This window comes from Ranitomeya imitator, chromosome 1 (genome assembly GCF_032444005.1).
Source record: "Ranitomeya imitator isolate aRanImi1 chromosome 1, aRanImi1.pri, whole genome shotgun sequence".
Classification (NCBI taxonomy): domain Eukaryota; kingdom Metazoa; phylum Chordata; class Amphibia; order Anura; family Dendrobatidae; genus Ranitomeya; species Ranitomeya imitator.
In genome coordinates this window covers 610,859,664-610,887,651 of record NC_091282.1, presented here as the reverse complement: position 1 = coordinate 610,887,651, position 27,988 = coordinate 610,859,664, and the positions used below count along the sequence as shown (strand labels likewise).

The 27,988-nt window shown below is 48.9% G+C and overlaps 1 protein-coding gene across 5 annotated transcripts in view; it reads right to left on the bottom strand.

Annotated features, from left to right (window-relative positions):
- LOC138681682 (farnesyl pyrophosphate synthase-like) overlaps positions 1-21,945 on the bottom strand; it is a 114,422-nt gene extending 92,477 nt beyond the window's left edge. For 4 of the 5 annotated variants that reach the window (XM_069769440.1, XM_069769457.1, XM_069769448.1 and 1 more), the window contains exon 1: positions 21,840-21,945. The gene's annotated coding sequence lies outside the window, so the exon portion shown is untranslated. The remainder of the gene's footprint in view (positions 1-21,839) is intronic. The other variant, XM_069769464.1, reaches the window with a different exon arrangement.
- Between the last annotated feature and the right edge of the window lie 6,043 nt (positions 21,946-27,988).

The following is a 27,988-nucleotide window of genomic DNA, read 5'->3' as shown; positions in this document are numbered from 1 at the left end:
TCCCACACGGCGTCTGCGATTAGCGAAAAGCTGAGCCTTCTCCTGGGACAAGGTCAAATTGTCCACTACCTGAGTCCAGATCTGCTGCAACCTGTCCACCACAGAATCCACACCAGGACAGTCCGAAGACTCAACCTGTCCTGAAGAGAAACGAGGATGGAACCCAGAATTGCAGAAAAATGGAGAGACCAAGGTAGCCGAGCTGGCCCGATTATTAAGGGCGAACTCAGCCAACGGCAAAAATGACACCCAATCATCCTGGTCAGCGGAAACAAAACATCTCAGATATGTTTCCAAGGTCTGATTGGTTCGTTCGGTCTGGCCATTAGTCTGAGGATGGAAGGCCGAGGAGAAAGATAGGTCAATGCCCATCCTACCACAAAAGGCTCGCCAGAACCTCGAGACAAACTGGGAACCTCTGTCAGAAACAATATTCTCAGGAATGCCATGTAAACGAACCACATGCTGGAAGAACAAAGGCACCAAATCAGAGGAGGAAGGCAATTTAACCAAGGGCACCAGATGGACCATTTTAGAAAAGCGATCACAGACCACCCAAATGACCGACATTTTTTGAGAAACGGGAAGGTCAGAAATGAAATCCATCGAAATATGTGTCCAAGGCCTCTTCGGGACCGGCAAGGGCAAAAGCAACCCACTGGCACGTGAACAGCAGGGCTTAGCCCTAGCACAAATTCCACAGGACTGCACAAAAGCACGCACATCCCGTGACAGAGATGGCCACCAGAAGGATCTAGCAACCAACTCCCTGGTACCAAAGATTCCTGGATGACCGGCCAGCACCGAACAATGAAGTTCAGAGATAACTTTACTAGTCCACCTATCAGGGACGAACAGTTTCTCGGCCGGACAACGATCAGGTTTATTAGCCTGAAATTTCTGCAACACTCTCCGCAAATCAGGGGAGATGGCAGACACAATGACTCCTTCCTTGAGGATACTCGCCGGCTCAGATAACCCCGGAGAGTCGGGCACAAAACTCCTAGACAGAGCATCCGCCTTCACATTTTTAGAGCCCGGAAGGTATGAAATCACAAAATCAAAACGAGCAAAAAATAACGACCAACTAGGATTCTAGGATTCAAGCGCTTGGCAGACTCGAGATAAGTCAAGTTCTTATGATCAGTCAATACCACCACGCGATGCTTAGCACCCTCAAGCCAATGACGCCACTCCTCGAATGCCCACTTCATGGCCAGCAACTCTCGGTTGCCCACATCATAATTACGCTCAGCAGCAGAAAATTTCCTGGAAAAGAAAGCACATGGTTTGAACACTGAGCAACCAGAACCTCTCTGTGACAAAACCGCCCCTGCACCAATCTCAGAAGCATCAACCTCGACCTGGAACGGAAGAGAAACATCAGGTTGACACAACACAGGGGCACAGCAAAAACGACGCTTCAACTCCTGAAAAGCTTCCACGGCAGCAGAAGACCAATTAACCAAATCAGCACCCTTCTTGGTCAAATCGGTCAATGGTCTGGCAATGCTAGAAAAATTACAGATGAAGCGACGATAAAAATTAGCAAAGCCCAGGAATTTCTGCAGACTTTTTAGAGATGTCGGCTGAGTCCAATCCTGGATGGCCTGAACCTTAACCGGATCCATCTCGATAGTAGAAGGGGAAAAGATGAACCCCAAAAATGAAACTTTCTGCACACCGAAGAGACACTTTGATCCCTTCACGAACAAGGAATTAGCACGCAGTACCTGGAAAACCATTCTGACTTGCTTCACATGAGACTCCCAATCATCTGAGAAGATCAAAATGTCATCCAAGTAAACAATCAAGAATTTATCCAGATACTCACGGAAAATGTCATGCATAAAAGACTGAAAAACAGATGGAGCATTGGCAAGTCCGAACGGCATCACCAGATACTCAAAATGACCCTCGGGCGTATTAAATGCCGTTTTCCATTCATCTCCCTGCCTGATTCTCATCAGATTATACGCACCACGAAGATCAATCTTAGTAAACCAACTAGCCCCCTTAATCCGAGCAAACAAGTCAGAAATCAATGGCAAGGGATACTGAAATTTAACAGTGATCTTATTAAGAAGGCGGTAATCAATACACGGTCTTAGCGAACCATCCTTCTTGGCTACAAAAAAGAACCCTGCTCCCAATGGTGACGACGATGGGCGAATATGTCCCTTCTCCAGGGACTCCTTCACATAACTGCGCATAGCGGTGTGTTCAGGTACGGACAAATTAAATAAACGACCCTTAGGGAATTTACTACCAGGAATCAAATCGATAGCACAATCACAATTCCTATGCGGAGGTAGGGCATCAGACTTGGACTCTTCAAATACATCCTGAAAGTCCGACAAGAACTCTGGGATGTCAGAAGGAATGGATGACGAAATAGACAAAAATGGAACATCACCATGTACTCCCTGACAACCCCAGCTGGTTACCGACATAGAGTTCCAATCCAATACTGGATTATGGGTTTGTAGCCATGGCAACCCCAACACGACCACATCATGCAAATTATGCAGTACCAGAAAGCGAATAACTTCCTGATGTGCAGGAGCCATGCACATGGTCAGCTGGGCCCAGTACTGAGGCTTATTCTTGGCCAAAGGTGTAGCATCAATTCCTCTCAACGGAATAGGACACCGCAAAGGCTCCAAGAAAAATCCACAACGTTTAGCATAATCCAAATCCATCAGATTCAGGGCAGCGCCTGAATCCACAAACGCCATGACAGAATACGATGACAAAGAGCACATTAAGGTAATGGACAAAAGGAATGTGGACTGTACAGTACCAATAACGGCAGAGCTATCGAACCGCCTAGTGCGTTTAGGACAATTAGAAATAGCATGAGTAGAATCACCACAATAGAAACACAGTCTGTTCAGACGTCTGTGTTCTTGCCGTTCTACTTTAGTCATAGTCCTGTCGCACTGCATAGGCTCAGGTTTACTCTCAGGCAGTACCGCCAGATGGTGCACAGATTTACGCTCGCGCAAGCGACGACCGATCTGAATGGCCAAGGACATAGACTCATTCAAACCAGCAGGCATAGGAAATCCCACCATTACATCCTTAAGAGCTTCAGAGAGACCCTTTCTGAACAAAGCCGCTAGTGCAGATTCATTCCACAGAGTGAGTACTGACTATTTCCTAAATTTCTGACAATATACTTCTACATCATCCTGACCCTGGCATAAAGCCAGCAGATTTTGCTCAGCCTGATCCACTGAATTAGGCTCATCATAAAGCAATCCGAGCGCCAGGAAAAATGCATCAACATTACTCAATGCAGAATCTCCTGGTGCAAGAGAAAACGCCCAGTCCTGTGGGTCGCCGCGCAAAAAAGAAATAATAATCAAAACCTGTTGAATAGGATTACCAGAAGAATGAGGTTTCAAGGCCAAAAATAGCTTACAATTATTTCTGAAGCTCAGGAACTTAGTTCTGTCACCAAAAAACAAATCAGGAATCGGAATTCTTGGTTCTAGCATCGATTTCTGATCAATAGTATCTTGAATCTTTTGTACATTTACAACGAGATTATCCATTGAGGAGCACAGAGCCTGAATATCCATGTCCACAGCTGTGTCCTGAAGCACTCTAATGTCTAGGGGAAAAAAAAGACTGAAGACAGAGCTAAGAAAAAAAAAATGATGTCAGGATTTCTTTTTTCCCTCTATTGGGAATCATTGGTCGGGCTCCTTGTACTGTTATGGCTGGCAATCAGGCAACACAGCGTGCAGTAATCAGCGCACATACAGAGATCTGGCAATAACCAAAAACAATAGGACGAGCTCTGAGACGTGGAATCTCTGTAGACTGCAGTACCTGATCTATCCTCACACAACTATAAGCAGCAGTGGATTGCGCCTATCACTACCTATGCAACTAGGCACTGCCTGAGGAGCTGACTAGCCTGAAGATAGAAATACAAGCCTGACTTACCTCAGAGAAATACCCCAAAGGAATAGGCAGCCCCCCACATATAATGACTGTTAGCAAGATGAAAAGACAAACGTAGGAATGAAATAGATTCAGCAAAGTGAGGCCCGATATTCTAGACAGAGCGAGGATAGCAAAGAGAACTATGCAGTCTACAAAAAACCCTAAAACGAAAACCACGCAAAGGGGCAAAAAGACCCACCGTGCCGAACTAACAGCACGGCGGTGCACCCCTCTGCTTCTCAGAGCTTCCAGCAAAAGACAATAGCAAGCTGGACAGAAAAAAACAGAAAACAAACTAGAAGCACTTATCTAGCAGAGCAGCAGGCCCAAGGAAAGATGCAGTAGCTCAGATCCAACACTGGAACATTGACAAGGAGCAAGGAAGACAGACTCAGGTGGAGCTAAATAGCAAGGCAGCCAACGAGCTCACCAAAACACCTGAGGGAGGAAGCCCAGAGACTGCAATACCACTTGTGACCACAGAAGTGAACTCAGCCACAGAATTCACAACAGCAAACCTCCTTCCATCAGCAAGGGCATTGAAGATGAAACGTGGCTGGGTCTTTCAACATGACAATGATCCAAAGCACACCGCCAGGGCAATGAAGGAGTGGCTTCGTAAGAAGCATTTCAAGGTCCTGGAGTGGCCTAGCCAGTCTCCAGATCTCAACCCTATAGTAACATAGTAACATAGTAACATAGTTAGTAAGGCCGAAAAAAGACATTTGTCCATCCAGTTCAGCCTATATTCCATCATAATAAATCCCCAGATCTACGTCCTTCTACAGAACCTAATAATTGTATGATACAATATTGTTCTGCTCCAGGAAGACATCCAGGCCTCTCTTGAACCCCTCGACTGAGTTCGCCATCACCACCTCCTCAGGCAAGCAATTCCAGATTCTCACTGCCCTAACAGTAAAGAATCCTCTTCTATGTTGGTGGAAAAACCTTCTCTCCTCCAGACGCAAAGAATGCCCCCTTGTGCCCGTCACCTTCCTTGGTATAAACAGATCCTCAGCGAGATATTTGTATTGTCCCCTTATATACTTATACATGGTTATTAGATCGCCCCTCAGTCGTCTTTTTTCTAGACTAAATAATCCTAATTTCGCTAATCTATCTGGGTATTGTAGTTCTCCCATCCCCTTTATTAATTTTGTTGCCCTCCTTTGTACTCTCTCTAGTTCCATTATATCCTTCCTGAGCACTGGTGCCCAAAACTGGACACAGTACTCCATGTGCGGTCTAACTAGAGATTTGTACAGAGGCAGTATAATGCTCTCATCATGTGTATCCAGACCTCTTTTAATGCACCCCATGATCCTGTTTGCCTTGGCAGCTGCTGCCTGGCACTGGCTGCTCCAGGTAAGTTTATCATTAACTAGGATCCCCAAGTCCTTCTCCCTGTCAGATTTACCCAGTGGTTTCCCGTTCAGTGTGTAATGGTGATATTGATTCCCTCTTCCCATGTGTATAACCTTACATTTATCATTGTTAAACCTCATCTGCCACCTTTCAGCCCAAGTTTCCAACTTATCCAGATCCATCTGTAGCAGAATACTATCTTCTCTTGTATTAACTGCTTTACATAGTTTTGTATCATCTGCAAATATCGATATTTTACTGTGTAAACCTTCTACCAGATCATTAATGAATATGTTGAAGAGAACAGGTCCCAATACTGACCCCTGCGGTACCCCACTGGTCACAGCGACCCAGTTAGAGACTATACCATTTATAACCACCCTCTGCTTTCTATCACTAAGCCAGTTACTAACCCATTTACACACATTTTCCCCCAGACCAAGCATTCTCATTTTGTGTACCAACCTCTTGTGTGGCACGGTATCAAACGCTTTGGAAAAATCGAGATATATAGAAAACCTTTGGAGGGAGTTGAAAGTCCGTGTTGCCAAGCGAAAAGCCAAAAACATCACTGCTCTAGAGGAGATCTGCATGGAGGAATGGGCCAACATACCAACAACAGTGTGTGGCAACCTTGTGGAGACTTACAGAAAACGTTTGACCTCTGTCATTGCCAACAAAGGATATATTACAAAGTATTGAGATGAAATTTTGTTTCTGACCAAATACTTATTTTCCACCATAATATGCAAATAAAATGTTAAAAAAAACAGACAATGTGATTTTCTGGATTTTTTTTTCTCAGTTTGTCTCCCATAGTTGAGGTCTACCTATGATGTAAATTACAGACAGCTCTCATCTTTTTAAGTGGTGGAACTTGCACTATTGCTGACTGACTAAATACTTTTTTGCCCCACTGTATATATATATATATATATATATATATATATATATTTTCCTAGGAGTAAGAAGCACTGAACATGAGCTCCTGAATTTCCATCACTTTATACCTTGTAATGAGGCAACTGTAAGACAAAACCTGGAAAAACTCAACTCCGTGGAACATAAAAGTGATCTGGACTGAACTGGACTTTACATTTTATGAAAAAAGGGAGAATTGGAGGATTTAAAGGACAAAACAAGAATCTCCTGGAGGATACAGACTGGAAGCTGGCATCATACATCGGACATCCTGATACCTGGACCTATAGAAGGTAGGAGAATTCTTTAACTACAACACAACCTATAGACTTGCTACAAATTAACCTTCTTAAAAACAAGGATTATAATTAACATATAACTACAAAATGGAAAACACAAATTTAGAACAAGTAAATGAACAAAGCCCAGAGCCAGAGACAAAGGAATGCTGGGGGCCAGATCAGGAGATAACACAGGGGGGCAATAAACCCAAGAAGGACTATATTAGAGAGAATCCAGAGACTCTTTATGCAGATTTCACAAAGGAAGAACCAAAAAGAAAAACCAATGTATTATTCTATACAGACCAACCCTCAGCCTGGCACACTGCGCTGTGCAATCGATATAAACATGTATCTAAATCCAACGCTAATGGTGTCCAGCGGATTAAAATTACCAGCCAAGCAGATGAGGACACCAATGTGCTCACCATAAGCCTATACAACAATGGCACAGTCTTGGTGCAGGGGAATGAGGAGATTCTGCAGCAATTTGAAAATTGTTTTTCTGATATCAAAGAGCAGGCACAAACCTATAAAGGACTACAAGCCCCAGCAGCTACCTCTAAAGCTACCTCTAATGCTCACATAGTGATCCCTGGACAGAGCTGCCTAACCCCCGACACTTCACACCTCTCGCCCGATAACATCAGAGACTTCTTATTTCAATTAGAAAGTGACTTGGTCCAACTGAAATTAGAATGTGAAAGAAACTCACAAAACAATGCAAATTACCAAGCAACAAATGACAGGGCCCTACAGAAAATAAGGGAGGAAATGTGTGAACTGAAATGTCAACACAAGGCAGCACTACAGGAAATGGGGAAGCTGAAAAAAGACAATGATCAACTCCGAAAGGAGATTACTGAATTAAAAGCCCATAGCCCTGGACATCTGAACCAGCAGGGGGCAATGAAAACAAGCCAGAGAGCAGACAACATGGCCACCACTGACCAGAATGTAGAGCCACCAAACAGCATTAATATAATAACCAACAATATGATGGAAGAGAGAATAGAACCAGCGACCAGCAAAGTCAGCACCACAGACCCCCATCAGCAGCACTGTAGCCCACCCAAGACACCGCAAAGTCCTGATATTGTCCTAATAATGGACTCAAATCCTGAAACCAGAGAGATGGAAGAGAGAAGAGAACCAGTCACCAGCAAAGCCAGCACCACAGACCCCCGTCAGCAGCACTGTAGCCCACCCAAGACATCACAAAGTCCTGATATTGTCCTAATAATGGACTCAAATCCTGAAACCAGAGAGACGGAAGGAGAAGAGAACCAGCCACCAGCAAAGCCAGCACCACAAACCCCCGTCAGCAGCACCGTAGCCCACCCAAGACACCGCAAAGTCCCGATATTGTCCTAATAATGGACTCAAATGGGAAGTACCTAAATACACAGCGGCTATTCCCAGGAAAACAGGTCCGTACAATCCGCTGTGCAAATATTGAACAGGTGACAGAGGTCATCAGTAAACCACGGTTTACCAACCCAAAGCACATTATTATACACACGGGTACAAACAATCTGCCAGACCAGCAGATCGCAGAACAACTGATCAAACTGGCAAAGATGGCAAAACTAAAATTCCCGGACAGTAATTATTATTATTAATTGTTATAGCGCCATTTATTCCATAGCGCTTTACATGTGAGGAGGGGTATACATAAAAATAAGTACAATAATCTTAAACAATACAAGTCATAACTGGTACAGGAGGAATGAGGACCCTGCCCGCGAAGGCTCACAATCTACAAGGGATGGGTGAGAATACAGTAGGTGAGGGTAGACATGGTCATGCAGCGGTTTGGTCGATCGGTGGTTACTGCAGGTTGTAGGCTTGTCGGAAGAGGTGGGTCTTCAGGATCTTTTTGAAGGTTTCGATGGTAGGCGAGAGTCTGATGTGTTGTGGTAGAGGGTTCCAGAGTAGGGGTGATACGCGAGAGAAATCTTGTATATGATTGTGGGAAGAGGAGATAAGAGGGGAGTAGAGTAGGAGATCTTGTGAGGATCGGAGGTTGCGGGTAGGTAAGTACCGGGAGACGAGGTCACAGATGTATGGAGGAGACAGGTTGTGGATGGCTTTGTACGTCATGGTTAGGGTTTTGTAGTGGAGTCTCTGGGCAATGGGGAGCCAGTGAAGGGATTGACAGAGGGGAGAGGCCGGGGAATAGCGGGGGGACAGGTGGATTAGTCGGGCAGCAGAGTTTAGAATAGATTGGAGGGGTGCGAGAGTGTTAGAGGGGAGGCCACAGAGCAGGAGGTTGCAGTAGTCAAGGCGAGAGATGATGAGGGCATGGACTAGGGTTTTTGCAGATTCATGGTTGAGGAATGAATGGATTTGTGAAACATTTTTGAGTTGAAGTCGGCAGGAAGTGGAAAGGGCTTGGATATGTGGTTTGAAGGAGAGATCAGCGTCAAGGATTACCCCGAGGCAGCGAGCTTGTGGGACTGGGGAGAGTGGGCAGCCATTTACTGATTCTGTCATTAACCCTGCTGTTCTGTTCGGTCTGGGGAGACCTATTTTGAACTTTGGTATTTTTTGGGGTGTTCAAGATGCGGTTCTGAAACTTGTGGTTGATTGACTTAAATGAGGATGGGTCGGTCGGCCACGGGTTTCAGAGCCGCATCTTCAATATTTTAAAGAATATTGAAGTTCAAAGTCGGTCATTTTTGACCAACAGAACAGCAGGGTTAAAATCATTCTGTCATCGCTGCTCCCAAGAACGGACATAGCCGGGCAAACCACCCAAGCCATCAATGCAGAACTGACTGAAAAGATCAAAACTGTGCCAAACGTGACCCTGGCACAACACTTCTCCATAAACAACAGTCACCTGCACGATAATAAACACATCAACAAACAAGGGGTCAGCCTCCTGGCCAAAGAGCTGAAGGACATCGTGCTAAACAGAGACCCTGGGCCTGGATTCAACAGTCGCCATAATCACACTGAAAGACCCCCGAGAACAAAAAAGCAGAAAACCCCAATGCTACCTCCTGAAGCTGGATACAAAGCTCTTCACCCAGTGTCAGACCATCGGAGGTGGAGACCTCCACGGAGGGGACCACCGAGCCCACACAGACACATGCAGAGCAGAGATAGGGATGAGATAAAGAACCTGCTCAATGCACTGTGCAGAAAACTAATGTGACTGGATGGAACCAAGCACTTCTATAAAACTCAGAAATCCAATTTGTCCCACACAGCCATACTCATTACAAGGTATATACACACAAAACACACAGAAGAATGTCTTCACTTACAATCAGCAGCTGGAATATTCAGGGTCTCAACCTTTGGATCTAAAACAAAGGACCCTGATTTTATACAAAGTCTGAAAAATATAGACATTCAGATCCTCCTGGAAACATGGACCAGAGCCGAAAACGAATCCCTGGTGCCTATTGGATACAAGGAATTCTCTGTCCATGCCCAGAAAAATAAAAACATCAAACAGGGTCGGGGCTCAGGAGGAGTAGTGATCTGGTATAAAGAGGAGCTCCATCAGTACATCAAACCGGTGAAGAAAGGAGGCAGCCACATATGGATCAGAATCAGCAGCTCCATCCTCACCTGCCAGTCTGATGTCCACCTCTGTGCCACCTATATACCACCGCCAGAGTCCCCCTACTTCAATCTAGACTGCTTTGAGATCTTACAAAGAGAAGCCGCTCATTATCGGGCCCTGGGCAAAGTTCTCATCTTTGGAGACCTCAATGCAAGAACAGGGAGAGAGAGAGACTTCCTGACCACGGATGGAAACATCAACATACTTGGAGCAGAGAACGACGGCCAAGACCCTGTACACACTGAGAGAAACAGCTATGACAGTACAGTCAACAAAAGTGGCAGAAAGCTCCTGAACGTATGTAAAAGTTTAGGACTTCATATCCTTAATGGACGAAGCAAGGGAGACTCCTTAGGAAGGTATACACTAAACTCCCATGTAGGGAGGAGTGTAGTTGACTACGCCATTACAGACCTGAACCTGGCAGATGTCAGCGCCTTCATAGTCACCTCACAAACGCACCTGTCAGACCACAGCCAACTTCTTCTGTACATGAAATCTACAGAGAAACCATCCACTCAGAAGCCACAGCAGAGCGGCCTCTTCACCCGGCCTCCATCCTATAAATGGTCCAAAATGTCTGCACTAAAATATAAAGAAGCTTCCAGCAGACCTGAAATACAGCGGATGCTCCACCACTTCTACAACCTCGAGTACATGCCAAACCCAGAGAGAGTGAGCCAAGCCGCAAAGGACCTCAACAATATATTCTACGCAATGGCCAGACTGTCCGACCTTAAAAAAGTCGACTACAAGAGACCAAAAGAAACACAGGTCAATGGCTGGTTTGACAGAGAATGCAAAGCTGTACGGAAGACCCTGAGAACAGCCTCCAACAAGAAACACAGAGACCCCAACCACCTGGGTCTGAGGGAAGCCTATGACTGCATACAAAAGCAGTACAAAACCATCCTCAGGAGGAAGAAGCAGAGTTACATCTCTACCAAGCTTAACCAACTCCAAGACGCCCTCCAAGACAACTCCTTCTGGGAACTATGGAACCACATGGGCACCAAAGACAAGAAAAACAACAACCATATCCAAAATGGCAACCTCTGGCTCCAATACTTCATAGACCCCTATAAAGACATTCCAAAGGAAGAGCTAAGCCAAGAACAGGAAAACATAATGGCAAAACTAAAAGCAATGGAGGAAAAAAATCAAAAACTTCCAAAACCCGGTGGATACACCTATAACACTACAGGAAGTAGCCGAGAGACTCTCCTCCATAAGATGTAGAAAAGCCGGTGGCCTGGATGGAATCCTACCAGAAATGCTGAAGTACAGCCCACCAGAAATACAGGCTGCAATGGTTAAACTCTTCAATATTGTACTGAGTGCCGGCTACTTCCCTCGTACCTGGAACCAAGGCCTCATCACACCCATCCACAAGAGTGGGGACAGGTATGACCCAGCCACCTACAGAGGTATATGTATCAGCAGCAACCTGGGAAAACTGTTCAACAGTATCCTGAACAAGAGGATCCTCACCTTCCTCACCGAGCACAACGTCCTCAGCAAGAGCCAAGCAGGGTTCATGCCGAACCACCGCACCACTGACCACATCTATACTCTGCACAGCCTCATTCAGAGACACGTCTACAATACAAAGAATGGGAAGATATACGCCTGCTTTGTGGACTTTAAAAAGGCCTTTGATTCAGTGTGGCACCCAGGCTTATTCCTGAAACTGCTGGAGAGTGGAATAGGAGGAAAGACCTACGATGTCATCAAAAGCTCCTACACCGAGAACCGCTGCAGCGTGAGTGTGAACGGCAAAAGAACTGCTTATTTCCAGCAGAACCGTGGAGTCAGACAAGACTGCAGCCTAAGTCCAACGCTCTTCAACATCTACATCAACAAGCTGGCTACCGCCCTGGAATCCTCCTCAGCACCAGGACTCACCCTCCACGACGCTCAGGTGAAATTCCTGCTGTATGCAGATGACCTGCTGCTGCTGTCACCAACCGAGAAAGGCCTCCAGGACAACCTGAAAATCCTAGACAAATTCAGCTCCACCTGGGCTCTACCGGTCAACCTATAGAAAACCAACACCATGGTGTTCCAGAGGAGAAAGAGAAGATCAGACCAACACCCATCATTTGTCCTCAACAACTGCGACCTCACAGGAACGGACAAATATACCTACCTGGGCCTAGAGATTCACCGGTCAGGGAGCTTCAAACAAGCCATAGAGACCCTGAAAGACAAGGCCTGCAAAACCTTCTATGCCATCCGAAGGAAACTCTACCATCTGAAGCCACCAGTGAGGGTCTGGCTAAAAATCTTCGACTACATCATCGCCCCAATCCTCCTGTATGGCAGCGAAGTCTGGGGTCCTCACACATACCCAGACTGGTCAAGGTGGGATTCCAGTCCAACAGAAATATTCCACCTGGAATTCTGCAAGCACCTTCTCCAGGTCCATCGGAGCACCTCCAACAGTGCTTGTCGGGCCAAGCTGGGCAGATTCCCTCTACACCTAACAGTTCTAAAGAGGGCGCTGTCATTCCGGGCTCACCTGCATAGGAGCAATCCAAGCTCCCATCACCATAAAGCCCTGATACATGTAGGTGAAACAGAAAAACCAGAACCCTCGGAACAACCCAGCCAAACCCAACCGGACCAGAACACCAATCACAACAACCTGACAAAAGCCGGAATCAGGAAGATGGCAGACGAAGGCCAGGAGAGGTATGTCAGTGACTGGAAGAATGATATCATCAGCTCACAGAAACTGATCATGTACCGGAGCCTACAGAGAGACTACAGACTGGCCCCATATCTGGAGAAACTCCCGGACCCCAGAGACCGTCAGATCCTGAGCCGATATAGACTCAGTGCCAAAGTTTGGCCATCGAATGTGGCCGACACAGGCAGAGCTACAAGCCCAGGGAGGAAAGACTGTGCCAACACTGTGACCAGGAGGCCATAGAGGACGAAACCCACTTCCTGCTACACTGCTCCAAATACTCAGCAGTGAGGGACACTCACTTCAGGAGACTCTCGCATCTCTTCCCAGACTTCATCACCATGAAGGAGGAAGAGAAAACATATCCTGCTGGGAGAAGAAGAGAGAGCAGTGGAGATAGCCGCGCGGTATGTGAGCGAATGTCATAGACTGCGAGAAAGAGAACTATGATGCCATGGACTATAGCCCCCACAATGGATCTGCCCCATCCACCTCCCCTATGCCATGGACTATAGCCCCCACAATGGATCTACCCCATCCACCTCCCCTATGCCATGGACTATAGCCCCTACCCTGGATCTGCCCCCATCCACCTCCCCTATGCCATGGACTATAGCCCCCACCCTGGATCTGCCCCCATCCACCTCCCCTATGCCATGGACTATAGCCCTACCCTGGATCTGCCCCATCCACCTCCCCTATGCCATGGACTATACCCCCCACCCTGGATCTGCCCCCATCCACCTTCCCTAGAGCTCCTACCCAACATCCTCATAGTCCGTATCCCTATTGCCTTTATACACTTGCTTTGGCAAAACTTATGTGTATTTGGTCCTGCCAATAAAGCTTCTTTGAATCTTGAATATATATCTATCTATCTATCTATCTATCTATCTATCTATCTATCTATCTATCTATCTATAGATATATATATACAGTGGGGCCAAAAAGTATTTAGTCAGTCAGCAATAGTGCAAGTTCCACCACTTAAAAAGATGAGAGGCATCTGTAATTTACATCATAGGTAGACCTCAACTATGGGAGACAAACTGAGAAAAAAAAATCCAGAAAATCACATTGTCTGTTTTTTTAACATTTTATTTGCATATTATGGTGGAAAATAAGTATTTGGTCAGAAACAAAATTTCATCTCAATACTTTGTAATATATCCTTTGTTGGCAATGACAGAGGTCAAACGTTTTCTGTAAGTCTTCACAAGGTTGCCACACACTGTTGTTGGTATGTTGGCCCATTCCTCCATGCAGATCTCCTCTAGAGCAGTGATGTTTTTGGCTTTTCGCTTGGCAACACGGACTTTCAACTCCCTCCAAAGGTTTTCTATAGGGTTGAGATCTGGAGACTGGCTAGGCCACTCCAGGACCTTGAAATGCTTCTTACGAAGCCACTCCTTCGTTGCCCTGGCGGTGAGCTTTGGATCATTGTGATGTTGAAAGACCCAGCCACGTTTCATCTTCAATGCCCTTGCTGATGGAAGGAGGTTTGCACTCAAAACCGGTTTTTACGTACCGGTAATAGGATTTTACAGAGTCCACGACAGCACCCATACGAGAGAGGGGATCCGCCCACCATCTGGACAGGAACCTACAGGATTTAAAGGGGCGGTCCCCCTCACCACTCCAGTTTGTGTTTCAGAGTATAAGGGACACCGCCATTGAGTTAGTACACAATCATAAATACTTAAACATTACTAAATACCATCACCTTCTAGAGAGTGACAATTAAAAGCACACCTTCCAATAGAGTGCAGGAAACCAGTGATTAACTACGGGGGGGAATGTGCGGGTGCTGTCGTGGACTCTGTAAAATCCTATTACCGGTACGTAAAAACCGGTTTTCCTATCGCCACGACAGCACCCATACGAGAGACTTTAAAAGACCAATCACCTGGGAGGGACTACAGCACTAAGTACTGAACGGCCAAAGTCTAAATTGGCCTTACATGATAGATCAAGACGGTAATGATTATAAAAGGTGGAAGGAGATGACCATGTTGCCGCCTTACATATCACGTCTATGGAGACGTCCGTTCTCTCCGCCCAGGATGAGGCCATGGCTCGGGTGGAGTGGGCCTTGATGCCTTCTGGTGGAATTTGACCTTTGGCAGTATAGGCAAGGCATATCGCATCTCTGATCCATCTGGCAATAGAGCCCTTTGTTACACTCGCCCCCTTCCTTGGATTCTGAAAGGAAACAAACAGAGCCCTACTCTGCCTCCAAGGTTCTGTTTTGTGCAGGTATTGTAATACTGCTCTTCTAACGTCTAGCATATGACATTTCTGCTCCTCTGCTGAAACTGGATTATCACAAAATGATGGTAAATATATTTCTTGACTTCTATGGAATTTAGAAGCTACCTTTGGCAGATATGCTGGATCCGGTTTTAAAACTAACCTATCCTGAAAGACCATTAGATAAGGAGGGTCTACCGACAACGCTTGCATATCACTCACTCTTCTAGCAGAAGTCAAGGCCACTAGCAGAGCCGTCTTTAAAGTTAAATTTTTAATGGAGACAGAATCTAATGGCTCAAAGGGGGGTTCTGTTAAAGCATCCAAAACCAAATTTAGATCCCATGGCGGTAATCTAACAATATGTACAGGGTTACTACGTTCCATAGCTCTCATGAATCTAGATACCCATCTATTTCCTGCCACATTGCTATTGTATAATGCCCCCAGGGCAGATACCTGAACTCTAAGGGTATTTACCGCCAAACCCAATTCTCGGCCTTTCTGCAAGAATTCCAGAATAGCTGGAATTGGAATTTTATCCGTAAAGGGCTGTTGATAAAAGGCAAGGAATTTTTTCCAGATTTTACAGTAAATTTTAGTAGTGACTTCTTTCCGGCTACTTAAAAGGGTAGATATTAAAGCGTCAGAAAAACCCCTCCTTTTTAATAATTCCCTCTCAAATTCCATGCCGTCAAATGCAGAGATTCCACATTCGGATAACGAAATGGACCCTGAGAAAGGAGTTCCGGACTCACCGGCAACACCCAGGGGTCGGTCACGGACATTGCCCTGAGTAAGGAGAACCATGCCCTTCTGGGCCAGAAGGGGGCAATTAGGATTACTCTCGCCCCCTCCTTCCTGATCTTCCTGAGAACTAGAGGGATCAGACATAGTGGGGGAAATGCGTAGGCTAGAGGGAAATCCCAATGAATCTGAAGGGAGTCTACTACAGAAGGTTTGTCCGCTACCCGAAGGGATGCAAACTTCTTGGTTTGTCTGTTTTCCCTCGTAGCAAACAGATCTATAACAGGTAATCCCCAGAGACCCACTATCTGTTTGAAAACTAGCCGATTTAGGACCCACTCTCCCTGACGCAGAGAATGACGGCTGAGGTAATCTGCCTCTATGTTGTGTTCTCCTCGTATGTGAACCGCTGAAAGAGAATGAAAATGAGCTTCGGCTATGTTGAATATGTCTGCGGTGGTGATCATCAGAGACTTTGACCTCGTTCCTCCCTGATGGTTGAGATATGCGACCACTGTCGTGTTGTCCGACTGAACTCTTACATGCGAGCCCCGCAGGAACGGTAGCCATCTGAGCAGGGTATTTTTTACTGCCATAAGCTCTTTCCAATTTGAGGATCTTTGGGCCTCTAAGCGAGACCATTGTCCTTGAGCCCAAACCTCTCCTATGTGAGCTCCCCATCCTATTGGACTGGCATCGGTTGTGACCGTGTTGTCTGGAACTATTTCCCAATGTACCCCTTTTGCCAGATGTTCCATATTTAGCCACCATTCTAGACTCTTTAGAGTGGTGGTAGATAGCTTGAGTCTTCCGCTTAAGTGACCTTGAAGACTCCTCTCTGTATCCAGGACCTGGGCTTGCAATATCCGAGTGTGGAATTGAGCCCACTGAACAGCCGGTATGCATGATGTTAACGATCCCAATAGGGACATTGCGTCTCTTAAGGTCAGATCCGGTTTCTTTATCACAGTCCTGACTTTGTGTATAATCTTCTGCTTCTTTTCCTCTGGAAGAAAACACGGCTGATGTTCTGAATTTAGCAAAATACCCAGGAAAATCTGATTTGTTGATGGGTTTAGTTTTGACTTCTCTAAGTTGACCAGCCAACCTAGGTCCTGTAGGGAAGATATTATACAGTTTAGGCGATCTTTACACTGAACAAACGAATTACCCACTACTAGGAAGTCATCCAAGTAGGGTATAACTAATGTATCCTGTTCTCTGATATGAGCCATTACTTCCGCAATGACTTTAGTAAACACTCTTGGCGCCATAGATAATCCAAATGGCATTGCCGTAAACTGAAAGTGCCTGACCTGATTGTTTAAGCACACCGCCATTCTGAGGAACCGTTGGTGATCTTCGTGAATGGGCAGATGGTAGTACGCATCTTTTAGATCCAGGACTGTCATATAACACCTGGGAAAAAGAAGTTTAGTCGCTGATTTAATTGATTCCATCTTAAAAGCATGGTATTGTAGGAATTTGTTCAGTTTCCGTAAATTTATGATGGTTCGAAAGGAACCATCAGGTTTGGAGATTAAAAATAAAGGGGAATAGAATCCTTCCCCCTCCTGCTCTTTTGGAACCTCTACAATAACTTCTTTCTGTCTCAGTGTCTGAATCTCTTTTTCCAGGGCCTTCTGTTGGTCTAAGGAACCAGGGGCAGTCAATATATAATAATTTGAAGGTTTTTCCCGGAACTCTAATCTCAATCCTGACCTAATTATACCCAGGATCCAATTACTGGAAGTTATCCTGGCCCACTGAGTATAGAAATGTTTTAGTCTGCCCCCTACAGGAAGATTTGAATTAACGATAGTTTCGCCTACGTCTTGAGGAAGATGATGTATTGAAGTCTGAACTTCTCTTCTTCGGCTCTGGCGCCTCCCAATTTCGGGCTGAGTAGGGTCTCCGGTACGGGAAGCGTCTCTTGAAGGTATTCCTAAAGGTGGGATTGAACACTTTAGGAAAACCTCTATTCCTATCCTCAGCCTTAGCTAGGATGTCATCTAGCACCGGGCCAAATAAGTACTCACCCCTGCATGGAATGGTACATAGTTTAGCTCTAGCCTGTGCGTCACCTTTCCAGGTTTTAAGCCATAAAGCCCGCCGGGCAGCATTTGAAAGTCCTGCTGATCTGGCCGCCAGTTTCAAGGAATCCACCGAGGCATCCGCCAAATACGCCACACCATCCCGAATCTGGGACAGTGAATCCAGCAACTTATCACGAGGTATTTTAGTTTTAAGCTGCTCCTCCAGCTGGGCTACCCAGACCATAACTGATCTGGCTGTGCAGGTACCTGCGATTGCTGGTTTAAAAGCACCTGACGATGCTTCCCAAACTTTTTTAAGAAACATGTCTGCTTTCCTATCCGAAGGGTCTTTCAGAAGACCTACATCCTCCAGTGGTAAGGTGCCTGATTTAGATGTGGAGGCCACAGCCGCATCCACTTTAGGTATTTTCACCCACTCTGCTAGGACTTTATCATCAAAAGGGTACCTTCTCTTTGCTGATGATGGTAGGAAACCCTTATCCTGTTTGTCCCACTCACGCTTAATAAGGTCCTTCACAGTATCTACCACAGGAAACGATTTACGGCTTCTCTGGCACAACCCTGCAAACATTAAGTCCTGGGTTGACCTAGGCTCCTTGTTCTCTACAACCCCCATGGTTGTGCGAACTGCCTTAACCAGTACGTCCATTCCATCTACTGAAAAACAAGGTCTCCCTTCTTCGTCCGAAGAGGACGGTGATGATGAACGTGAGCATTCACCTTCCTGCAACAACGGACTGGATCCTGGTGATACTTCCCTGGATCTCTCATGCCGACTGCTTCTAAGGGAACAATCAATTTCCTCCCTTATAACTGCTCTGAGATCTGATGCACGAAGGGGAGCCTCTTCTTCTAAGGTCTGGCAAATACAAGTTTGGCAGAGCCTTTTCTGATAACTATCAGGTAAGGGAACTGTACATAGGGCACATTGCCTGTGCTTAGATTTGGCTGATTTCTTTGCCTAAAACAAAGCACAATGACAGACAGACTATATCAGCTACCAGGTGATTTTCGTCATGACACTCACCAAGGCTGAACTGCGCAGTACCGGTCTCTGAGGGGAATCCGTATGTGACGTTGAGGCACCCGCATGCTGCTGCCCCCGTACCACACTGCTGCTGCTTTTGGAGCGGCTGCTGTCGCTCTTCTTGCGCTGGTCAGGCACCTCCACCTGAAGGTGCTCTGTGTCCGCAACCGAGGACATTTCTTTGCCGCACGTTGCTCTGCAGCCTCTGCCGCTTAATACCAGCAGCCGCGCCTCCTCCCCCAGCCTCCCCCGGAAGTCCTACCTTCCACTTCCGGGTCATCGGTATGAAGGGACGCTGAGCGCGCTCACGCGACCCAGGGCGGCACTGCCCGACCCCTGGGATCGCATCCGTACGGCCAGACGAGGAGGGGTCTGAAAAAGAACACCCCCGACGCTGCTTCCAGAGTCCCCGATTCTGCCGTTCTCAAGGATACCGCGCAGAGGCCTGGTGGACCTGGGTAAGAGACATCCTGCAGGGTCCTACCATCCGGACAGGAACCCAAACTGGAGTGGTGAGGGGGACCGCCCCTTTAAATCCTGTAGGTTCCTGTCCAGATGGTGGGCGGATCCCCTCTCTCGTATGGGTGCTGTCGTGGCGATAGGAAAATCTCACGATACATGACCCCATTCATTCTTTCATGTACCCGGATCAGTCGTCCTGGCCGCTTTGCAGAGAAACAGCCCCAAAGCATGATGTTTCCACCACCATGCTTTACAGTAGGTATGGTGTTTGATGGATGCAACTCAGTATTCTTTTTCCTCCAAACAGGACAAGTTGTGTTTCTACCAAACAGTTCCAGTTTGGTTTCATCAGACCATAGGATATTCTCCCAAAACTCCTCTGGATCATCCAAATGCTCTCTAGCAAACTTCAGACGGGCCCGGACATGTACTGGCTTAAGCAGTGGGACACGTCTGGCACTGCAGGATCTGAGTCCATGGTGGCGTAGTGTGTTACTTATGCTAGGCCTTGTTACATTGGTCCCAGCTCTCTGCAGTTCATTCACTAGGTCCCCCCGCGTGGTTCTGGGATTTTTGCTCACCGTTCTTGTGATCATTCTGACCCCACAGGGTGGGATTTTGCGTGGAGCCCCAGATCGAGGGAGATTATCAGTGGTCTTGTATGTCTTCCATTTTCTAATTATTGCTCCCGCTGTTGATTTCTTCACTCCAAGCTGGTTGGCTATTGCAGATTCAGTCTTCCCAGCCTGGTACAGGGCTACAATTTTGTTTCTGGTGTCCTTTGACAGCTCTTTGGTCTTCACCATAGTGGAGTTTGGAGTCAGACTGTTTGAGGGTGTGCACAGGTGTCTTTTTATACGGATAACAAGTTTAAACAGGAGCCATTACTACAGGTAATTAGTGGAGGAAAGAGGAGACTCTTAAAGAAGAAGTTACAGGTCTGTGAGAGCCAGAAATCTTGATTGTTTGTTTCTGACCAAATACTTATTTTCCACCATAATATGCAAATAAATTGTTGAAAAAACAGACAATGTGATTTCCTGGATTTTTTTTTCTCAGTTTGTCTCCCATAGTTGAGGTCTACCTATGATGTAAATTACAGACGCCTCTCATCTTTTTAAGTGGTGGAACTTGCACTATTGCTGACTGACTAAATACTTTTTTGCCCCACTGTATATATTCAATATATACAAACACAATACACTGTATATAGGGCACCCTGCACTGTATATATAGGGCAGTACACTGCATATAGGGCACCCTGCACTGTATATATAGGGCAGTACACTGCATATAGGGCACCCTGCACTGTATATATAGGGCACCCTGCACTGTATATATAGGGCAATACACTGTATATAGGGCACCCTGCTGCACTGTATATATAGGGCAGTACACTGTGTAATATATATATATATATATACACTGTATATAGGGCACCCTGCACTGTATATATAGGGCAGTACACTGTATATAGGGCACCCTGCACTGTATATAGGACAGTACACTGTATATAGGGCACCCTGCACTGTATATATAGGGCAGTACACTGTATATAGGGCACCCTGCACTGTATATAGGGCAGTACACTGTATATAGGGCACCCTGCACTGTATATAGGGCAATACACTGTATATAGGGCACCGTACACTGTATATATAGGGCAGTACACTGTATATAGGGCACCCTGCACTGTATATATAGGACAGTACACTGTATAGAGGGCACCCTGCACTGTATATAGGACAGTACAACTGTATATAGAGCACCCTGCACTGTATATATAGGGCAGTACACTGTATATAGGGCACCCTGCACTGTATATAGGGCAGTACACTGTATATAGGGCACCGTGCACTGTATATATAGGGCAGTACACTGTATATAGGGCTCCCTGCACTGTATATATAGGGCAGTACACTGTATATAGGGCAATACACTGTATATAGGGCACCGTGCACTGTATATATAGGGCAGTACACTGTATATAGGGCAATACACTGTATATAGGGCACCGTGCACTGTATATATAGGGCAGTACACTGTATATAGGGCAATACACTGTATATAGGGCACCGTGCACTGTATATATAGGGCAGTACACTGTATATAGGGCAATACACTGTATATAGGGCACCGTGCACTGTATATATAGGGCAGTACACTGTATATAGGGCAATACACTGTATATAGGGCACCGTGCACTGTATATATAGAGCAGTACACTGTATATAGGGCAATACACTGTATATAGGGCACCGTGCACTGTATATATAGGGCAGTACACTGTATATAGGGCAATACACTGTATATATAGGGCAGTACACTGTATATAGGACAGTACACTGTATATAGGGCAATACACTGTATATAGGGCACCGTGCACTGTATATATAGGGCAGTACACTGTATATAGGGCTCCCTGCTGCACTGTATACACCCATCTCTCTCTTACAGCATCCAGTGTGGCTCTGGGCTTCCGTACTTCTAGTCTCACCTGGCCAGTACTGCGGCGCTGGGCGGAGACAGCGACACCCGGAGGAGCAGATGATACTGGACTGATGTCTCGATGAGAACAGGAGCGGTGCACGCCGGGAGCAGCTGGAGCTGACCGCTGATTGGCTGACACTGCCGAGTCCTGCGGTGCCGGCAACACCCAGGAGCTCGATACACGTCAGCGCATGCGCAGTAGATATAAACGGGAAAGCCTCCGTATATAGAAGCCAATCACCGCGCAGCATGGAGAAACACCCCGCCCACCACGCGTCTGATGACGGCGAGAGGCGTGAGGAAACAGCGGTGACGTCATCAGTAATCCATAAAGTGTCATGGATCCGAGTCACTCACAGGGAGGGCCGCTGAGCGTCACTACCCGCACTGGGGTCTGTGGGCCCGGACATGGGAGCTGCCGGGAGCGTGTGTCACCCAGCAGGGCCGCCCGTCTGCCTCTGCTCTCCGAGCCCCAGGACGGGAGCGTCACTAGGAGCAAAAGCTACTGACTGCTGTACGTGTGTGCTGCACAGGAGAGGAGCTGCACCACAGCGGAGGCACTGCTGTACTGACTGCTGTACGTGTGTTCTGTACAGGAGAGGAGCTGCACCACAGCGGGGGCACTGCTGTACTGACTGCTGTATGTGTGCTGTACAGGAGAGGAGCAGCACCACAGCGGAGGCACTGCTGTACTGACTGCTGTATGTGTGTGCTGTACAGGAGAGGGGCTGCACCACAGCGGAGGCACTGCTGTACTGACTGCTGTATGTGTGTGCTGTACAGGAGAGGAGCTGCACCACAGCGGGGGCACTGCTGTACTGACTGCTGTATGTGTGTGCTGTACAGGAGAGGAGCTGCACCACAGCGGGGGCACTGCTGTACTGACTGCTGTATGTGTGTGCTGTACAGGAGAGGAGCTGCACCACAGCGGAGGCACTGCTGTACTGACTGCTGTATGTGTGTGCTGTACAGGAGAGGAGCTGCACCACAGCGGGGGCACTGCTGTACTGACTGCTGTATGTGTGTGCTGTACAGGAGAGGAGCTGCACCACAGCGGGGGCACTGCTGTACTGACTGCTGTATGTGTGTGCTGCACAGGAGAGGAGCTGCACCACAGCGGGGGCACTGCTATACTGACTGCTGTATGTGTGTTCTGTACAGGAGAGGAGCTGCACCACAGCGGGGGCACTGCTGTACTGACTGCTGTATGTGTGTGCTGTACAGGAGAGGAGCTGCACCACAGCGGGGGCACTGCTATACTGTCTGCTGTATGTGTGTTCTGTACAGGAGAGGAGCTGCACCACAGCGGGGGCACTGCTGTACTGACTGCTGTATGTGTGTTCTGTACAGGAGAGGAGCTGCACCACAGCGGGGGCACTGCTGTACTGACTGCTGTATGTGTGTTCTGTACAGGAGAGGAGCTGCACCACAGCGGGGGCACTGCTGTACTGACTGCTGTACGTGTGTTCTGTACAGGAGAGGAGCTGCACCACAGCGGGGGCACTGCTGTACTGACTGCTGTATGTGTGCTGTACAGGAGAGGAGCAGCACCACAGCGGAGGCACTGCTGTACTGACTGCTGTATGTGTGTGCTGTACAGGAGAGGAGCTGCACCACAGCGGGGGCACTGCTGTACTGACTGCTGTATGTGTGTGCTGCACAGGAGAGGAGCTGCACCACAGCGGGGGCACTGCTATACTGACTGCTGTATGTGTGTTCTGTACAGGAGAGGAGCTGCACCACAGCGGGGGCACTGCTGTACTGACTGCTGTATGTGTGTTCTGTACAGGAGAGGAGCTGCACCACAGCGGGGGCACTGCTGTACTGACTGCTGTATGTGTGTGCTGCACAGGAGAGGAGCTGCACCACAGCGGGGGCACTGCTGTACTGACTGCTGTATGTGTGTGCTGCACAGGAGAGGAGCTGCACCACAGCGGGGGCACTGCTGTACTGACTGCTGTATGTGTGCTGTACAGGAGAGGAGCAGCACCACAGCGGGGGCACTGCTGTACTGACTGCTGTATGTGTGTGCTGTACAGGAGAGGAGCTGCACCACAGCGGGGGCACTGCTGTACTGACTGCTGTATGTGTGTGCTGCACAGGAGAGGAGCTGCACCACAGCGGGGGCACTGCTGTACTGACTGCTGTATGTGTGTGCTGCACAGGAGAGGAGCTGCACCACAGCGGGGGCACTGCTGTACTGACTGCTGTATGTGTGTGCTGCACAGGAGAGGAGCTGCACCACAGCGGGGGCACTGCTGTACTGACTGCTGTATGTGTGTGCTGTACAGGAGAGGAGCTGCACCACAGCGGGGGCACTGCTGTACTGACTGCTGTATGTGTGTGCTGCACAGGAGAGGAGCTGCACCACAGCGGGGGCACTGCTGTACTGACTGCTGTATGTGTGTTCTGTACAGGAGAGGAGCTGCACCACAGCGGGGGCACTGCTGTACTGACTGCTGTATGTGTGTTCTGTACAGGAGAGGAGCTGCACCACAGCGGGGGCACTGCTGTACTGACTGCTGTATGTGTGTGCTGCACAGGAGAGGAGCTGCACCACAGCGGGGGGCACTGCTGTACTGACTGCTGTATGTGTGTGCTGCACAGGAGAGGAGCTGCACCACAGCGGGGGCACTGCTGTACTGACTGCTGTATGTGTGTGCTGCACAGGAGAGGAGCTGCACCACAGCGGGGGCACTGCTGTACTGACTGCTGTATGTGTGTGCTGTACAGGAGAGGAGCTGCACCACAGCGGGGGCACTGCTGTACTGACTGCTGTATGTGTGTGCTGTACAGGAGAGGAGCTGCACCACAGCGGGGGCACTGCTGTACTGACTGCTGTATGTGTGTTCTGTACAGGAGAGGAGCTGCACCACAGCGGGGGCACTGCTGTACTGACTGCTGTATGTGTGTGCTGCACAGGAGAGGAGCTGCACCACAGCGGGGGCACTGCTGTACTGACTGCTGTATGTGTGTGCTGCACAGGAGAGGAGCTGCACCACAGCGGGGGCACTGCTGTACTGACTGCTGTATGTGTGTGCTGCACAGGAGAGGAGCTGCACCACAGCGGGGGCACTGCTGTACTGACTGCTGTATGTGTGTTCTGTACAGGAGAGGAGCTGCACCACAGCGGGGGCACTGCTGTACTGACTGCTGTATGTGTGTGCTGCACAGGAGAGGAGCTGCACCACAGCGGGGGGCACTGCTGTACTGACTGCTGTATGTGTGTGCTGCACAGGAGAGGAGCTGCACCACAGCGGGGGCACTGCTGTACTGACTGCTGTATGTGTGTGCTGCACAGGAGAGGAGCTGAACCACAGCGGAGGCACTGCTGTACTGACTGCTGTATGTGTGTGCTGTACAGGAGAGGGGCTGCACCACAGCGGGGGCACTGCTGTACTGACTGCTGTATGTGTGTGCTGTACAGGAGAGGGGCTGCACCACAGCGGGGGCACTGCTGTACTGACTGCTGTATGTGTGTGCTGTACAGGAGAGGGGCTGCACCACAGCGGGGGCACTGCTGTACTGACTGCTGTATGTGTGTGCTGCACAGGAGAGGAGCTGCACCACAGCGGGGGCACTGCTGTACTGACTGCTGTATGTATGTGTGCTGCACAGGGGAGGAGCTGCACCACAGCGGAGGCACTGCTGTACTGACTGCTGTATGTGTGTGCTGCACAGGAGAGGAGCTGCACCACAGCGGAGGCACTGCTGTACTGACTGCTGTATGTGTGTGCTGCACAGGAGAGGAGCTGCACCACAGCGGGGGCACTGCTGTACTGACTGCTGTATGTGTGTGCTGCACAGGAGAGGAGCTGCACCACAGCGGAGGCACTGCTGTACTGACTGCTGTATGTGTGTGCTGCACAGGAGAGGGGTTGCACCACAGCGGGGGCACTGCTGTACTGACTGCTGTATGTGTGTTCTGTACAGGAGAGGAGCTGCACCACAGCGGGGGCACTGCTGTACTGACTGCTGTATGTGTGTGCTGCACAGGAGAGGAGCTGCACCACAGCGGGGGCACTGCTGTACTGACTGCTATATGTGTGTGCTGCACAGGAGAGGAGCTGCACCACAGCGGGGGCACTGCTGTACTGACTGCTGTATGTGTGTGCTGTACAGGAGAGGAGCTGCACCACAGCGGGGGCACTGCTGTACTGACTGCTGTATGTGTGCTGTACAGGAGAGGAGCTGCACCACAGCGGGGGCACTGCTATACTGACTGCTGTATGTGTGTCCTGTACAGGAGAGGAGCTGCACCACAGCGGAGGCACTGCTGTACTGACTGCTGTATGTGTGTCCTGTACAGGAGAGGAGCTGCACCACAGCGGGGGCACTACTGTACTGACTGCTGTATGTGTGTGCTGTACAGGAGAGGAGCTGCACCACAGCGGGGGCACTGCTGTACTGACTGCTGTATGTGTGTGCTGTACAGGAGAGGAGCTGCACCACAGCGGGGGCACTGCTGTACTGACTGCTGTATGTGTGTGCTGCACAGGAGAGGAGCTGCACCACAGCGGGGGCACTGCTGTACTGACTGCTATATGTGTGTGCTGCACAGGAGAGGAGCTGCACCACAGCGGGGGCACTGCTGTACTGACTGCTGTATGTGTGTGCTGTACAGGAGAGGAGCTGCACCACAGCGGGGGCACTGCTGTACTGACTGCTGTATGTGTGCTGTACAGGAGAGGAGCTGCACCACAGCGGGGGCACTGCTATACTGACTGCTGTATGTGTGTCCTGTACAGGAGAGGAGCTGCACCACAGCGGAGGCACTGCTGTACTGACTGCTGTATGTGTGTGCTGTACAGGAGAGGAGCTGCACCACAGCGGGGGCACTACTGTACTGACTGCTGTATGTGTGTGCTGTACAGGAGAGGAGCTGCACCACAGCGGGGGCACTGCTGTACTGACTGCTGTATGTGTGTGCTGTACAGGAGAGGAGCTGCACCACAGCGGGGGCACTGCTGTACTGACTGCTGTATGTGTGTGCTGCACAGGAGAGGAGCTGCACCACAGCGGGGGCACTGCTGTACTGACTGCTGTATGTGTGCTGTACAGGAGAGGAGCTGCACCACAGCGGGGGCACTGCTGTACTGACTGCTGTATGTGTGCTGTACAGGAGAGGAGCAGCACCACAGCGGAGGCACTGCTGTACTGACTGCTGTATGTGTGTGCTGTACAGGAGAGGAGCTGCACCACAGCGGGGGCACTGCTGTACTGACTGCTGTATGTGTGTGCTGCACAGGAGAGGAGCTGCACCACAGCGGGGGCACTGCTATACTGACTGCTGTATGTGTGTTCTGTACAGGAGAGGAGCTGCACCACAGCGGGGGCACTGCTGTACTGACTGCTGTATGTGTGTTCTGTACAGGAGAGGAGCTGCACCACAGCGGGGGCACTGCTGTACTGACTGCTGTATGTGTGTGCTGCACAGGAGAGGAGCTGCACCACAGCGGGGGCACTGCTGTACTGACTGCTGTATGTGTGTGCTGCACAGGAGAGGAGCTGCACCACAGCGGGGGCACTGCTGTACTGACTGCTGTATGTGTGCTGTACAGGAGAGGAGCAGCACCACAGCGGGGGCACTGCTGTACTGACTGCTGTATGTGTGTGCTGTACAGGAGAGGAGCTGCACCACAGCGGGGGCACTGCTGTACTGACTGCTGTATGTGTGTGCTGCACAGGAGAGGAGCTGCACCACAGCGGGGGCACTGCTGTACTGACTGCTGTATGTGTGTGCTGCACAGGAGAGGAGCTGCACCACAGCGGGGGCACTGCTGTACTGACTGCTGTATGTGTGTGCTGCACAGGAGAGGAGCTGCACCACAGCGGGGGCACTGCTGTACTGACTGCTGTATGTGTGTGCTGTACAGGAGAGGAGCTGCACCACAGCGGGGGCACTGCTGTACTGACTGCTGTATGTGTGTGCTGCACAGGAGAGGAGCTGCACCACAGCGGGGGCACTGCTGTACTGACTGCTGTATGTGTGTTCTGTACAGGAGAGGAGCTGCACCACAGCGGGGGCACTGCTGTACTGACTGCTGTATGTGTGTTCTGTACAGGAGAGGAGCTGCACCACAGCGGGGGCACTGCTGTACTGACTGCTGTATGTGTGTGCTGCACAGGAGAGGAGCTGCACCACAGCGGGGGCAC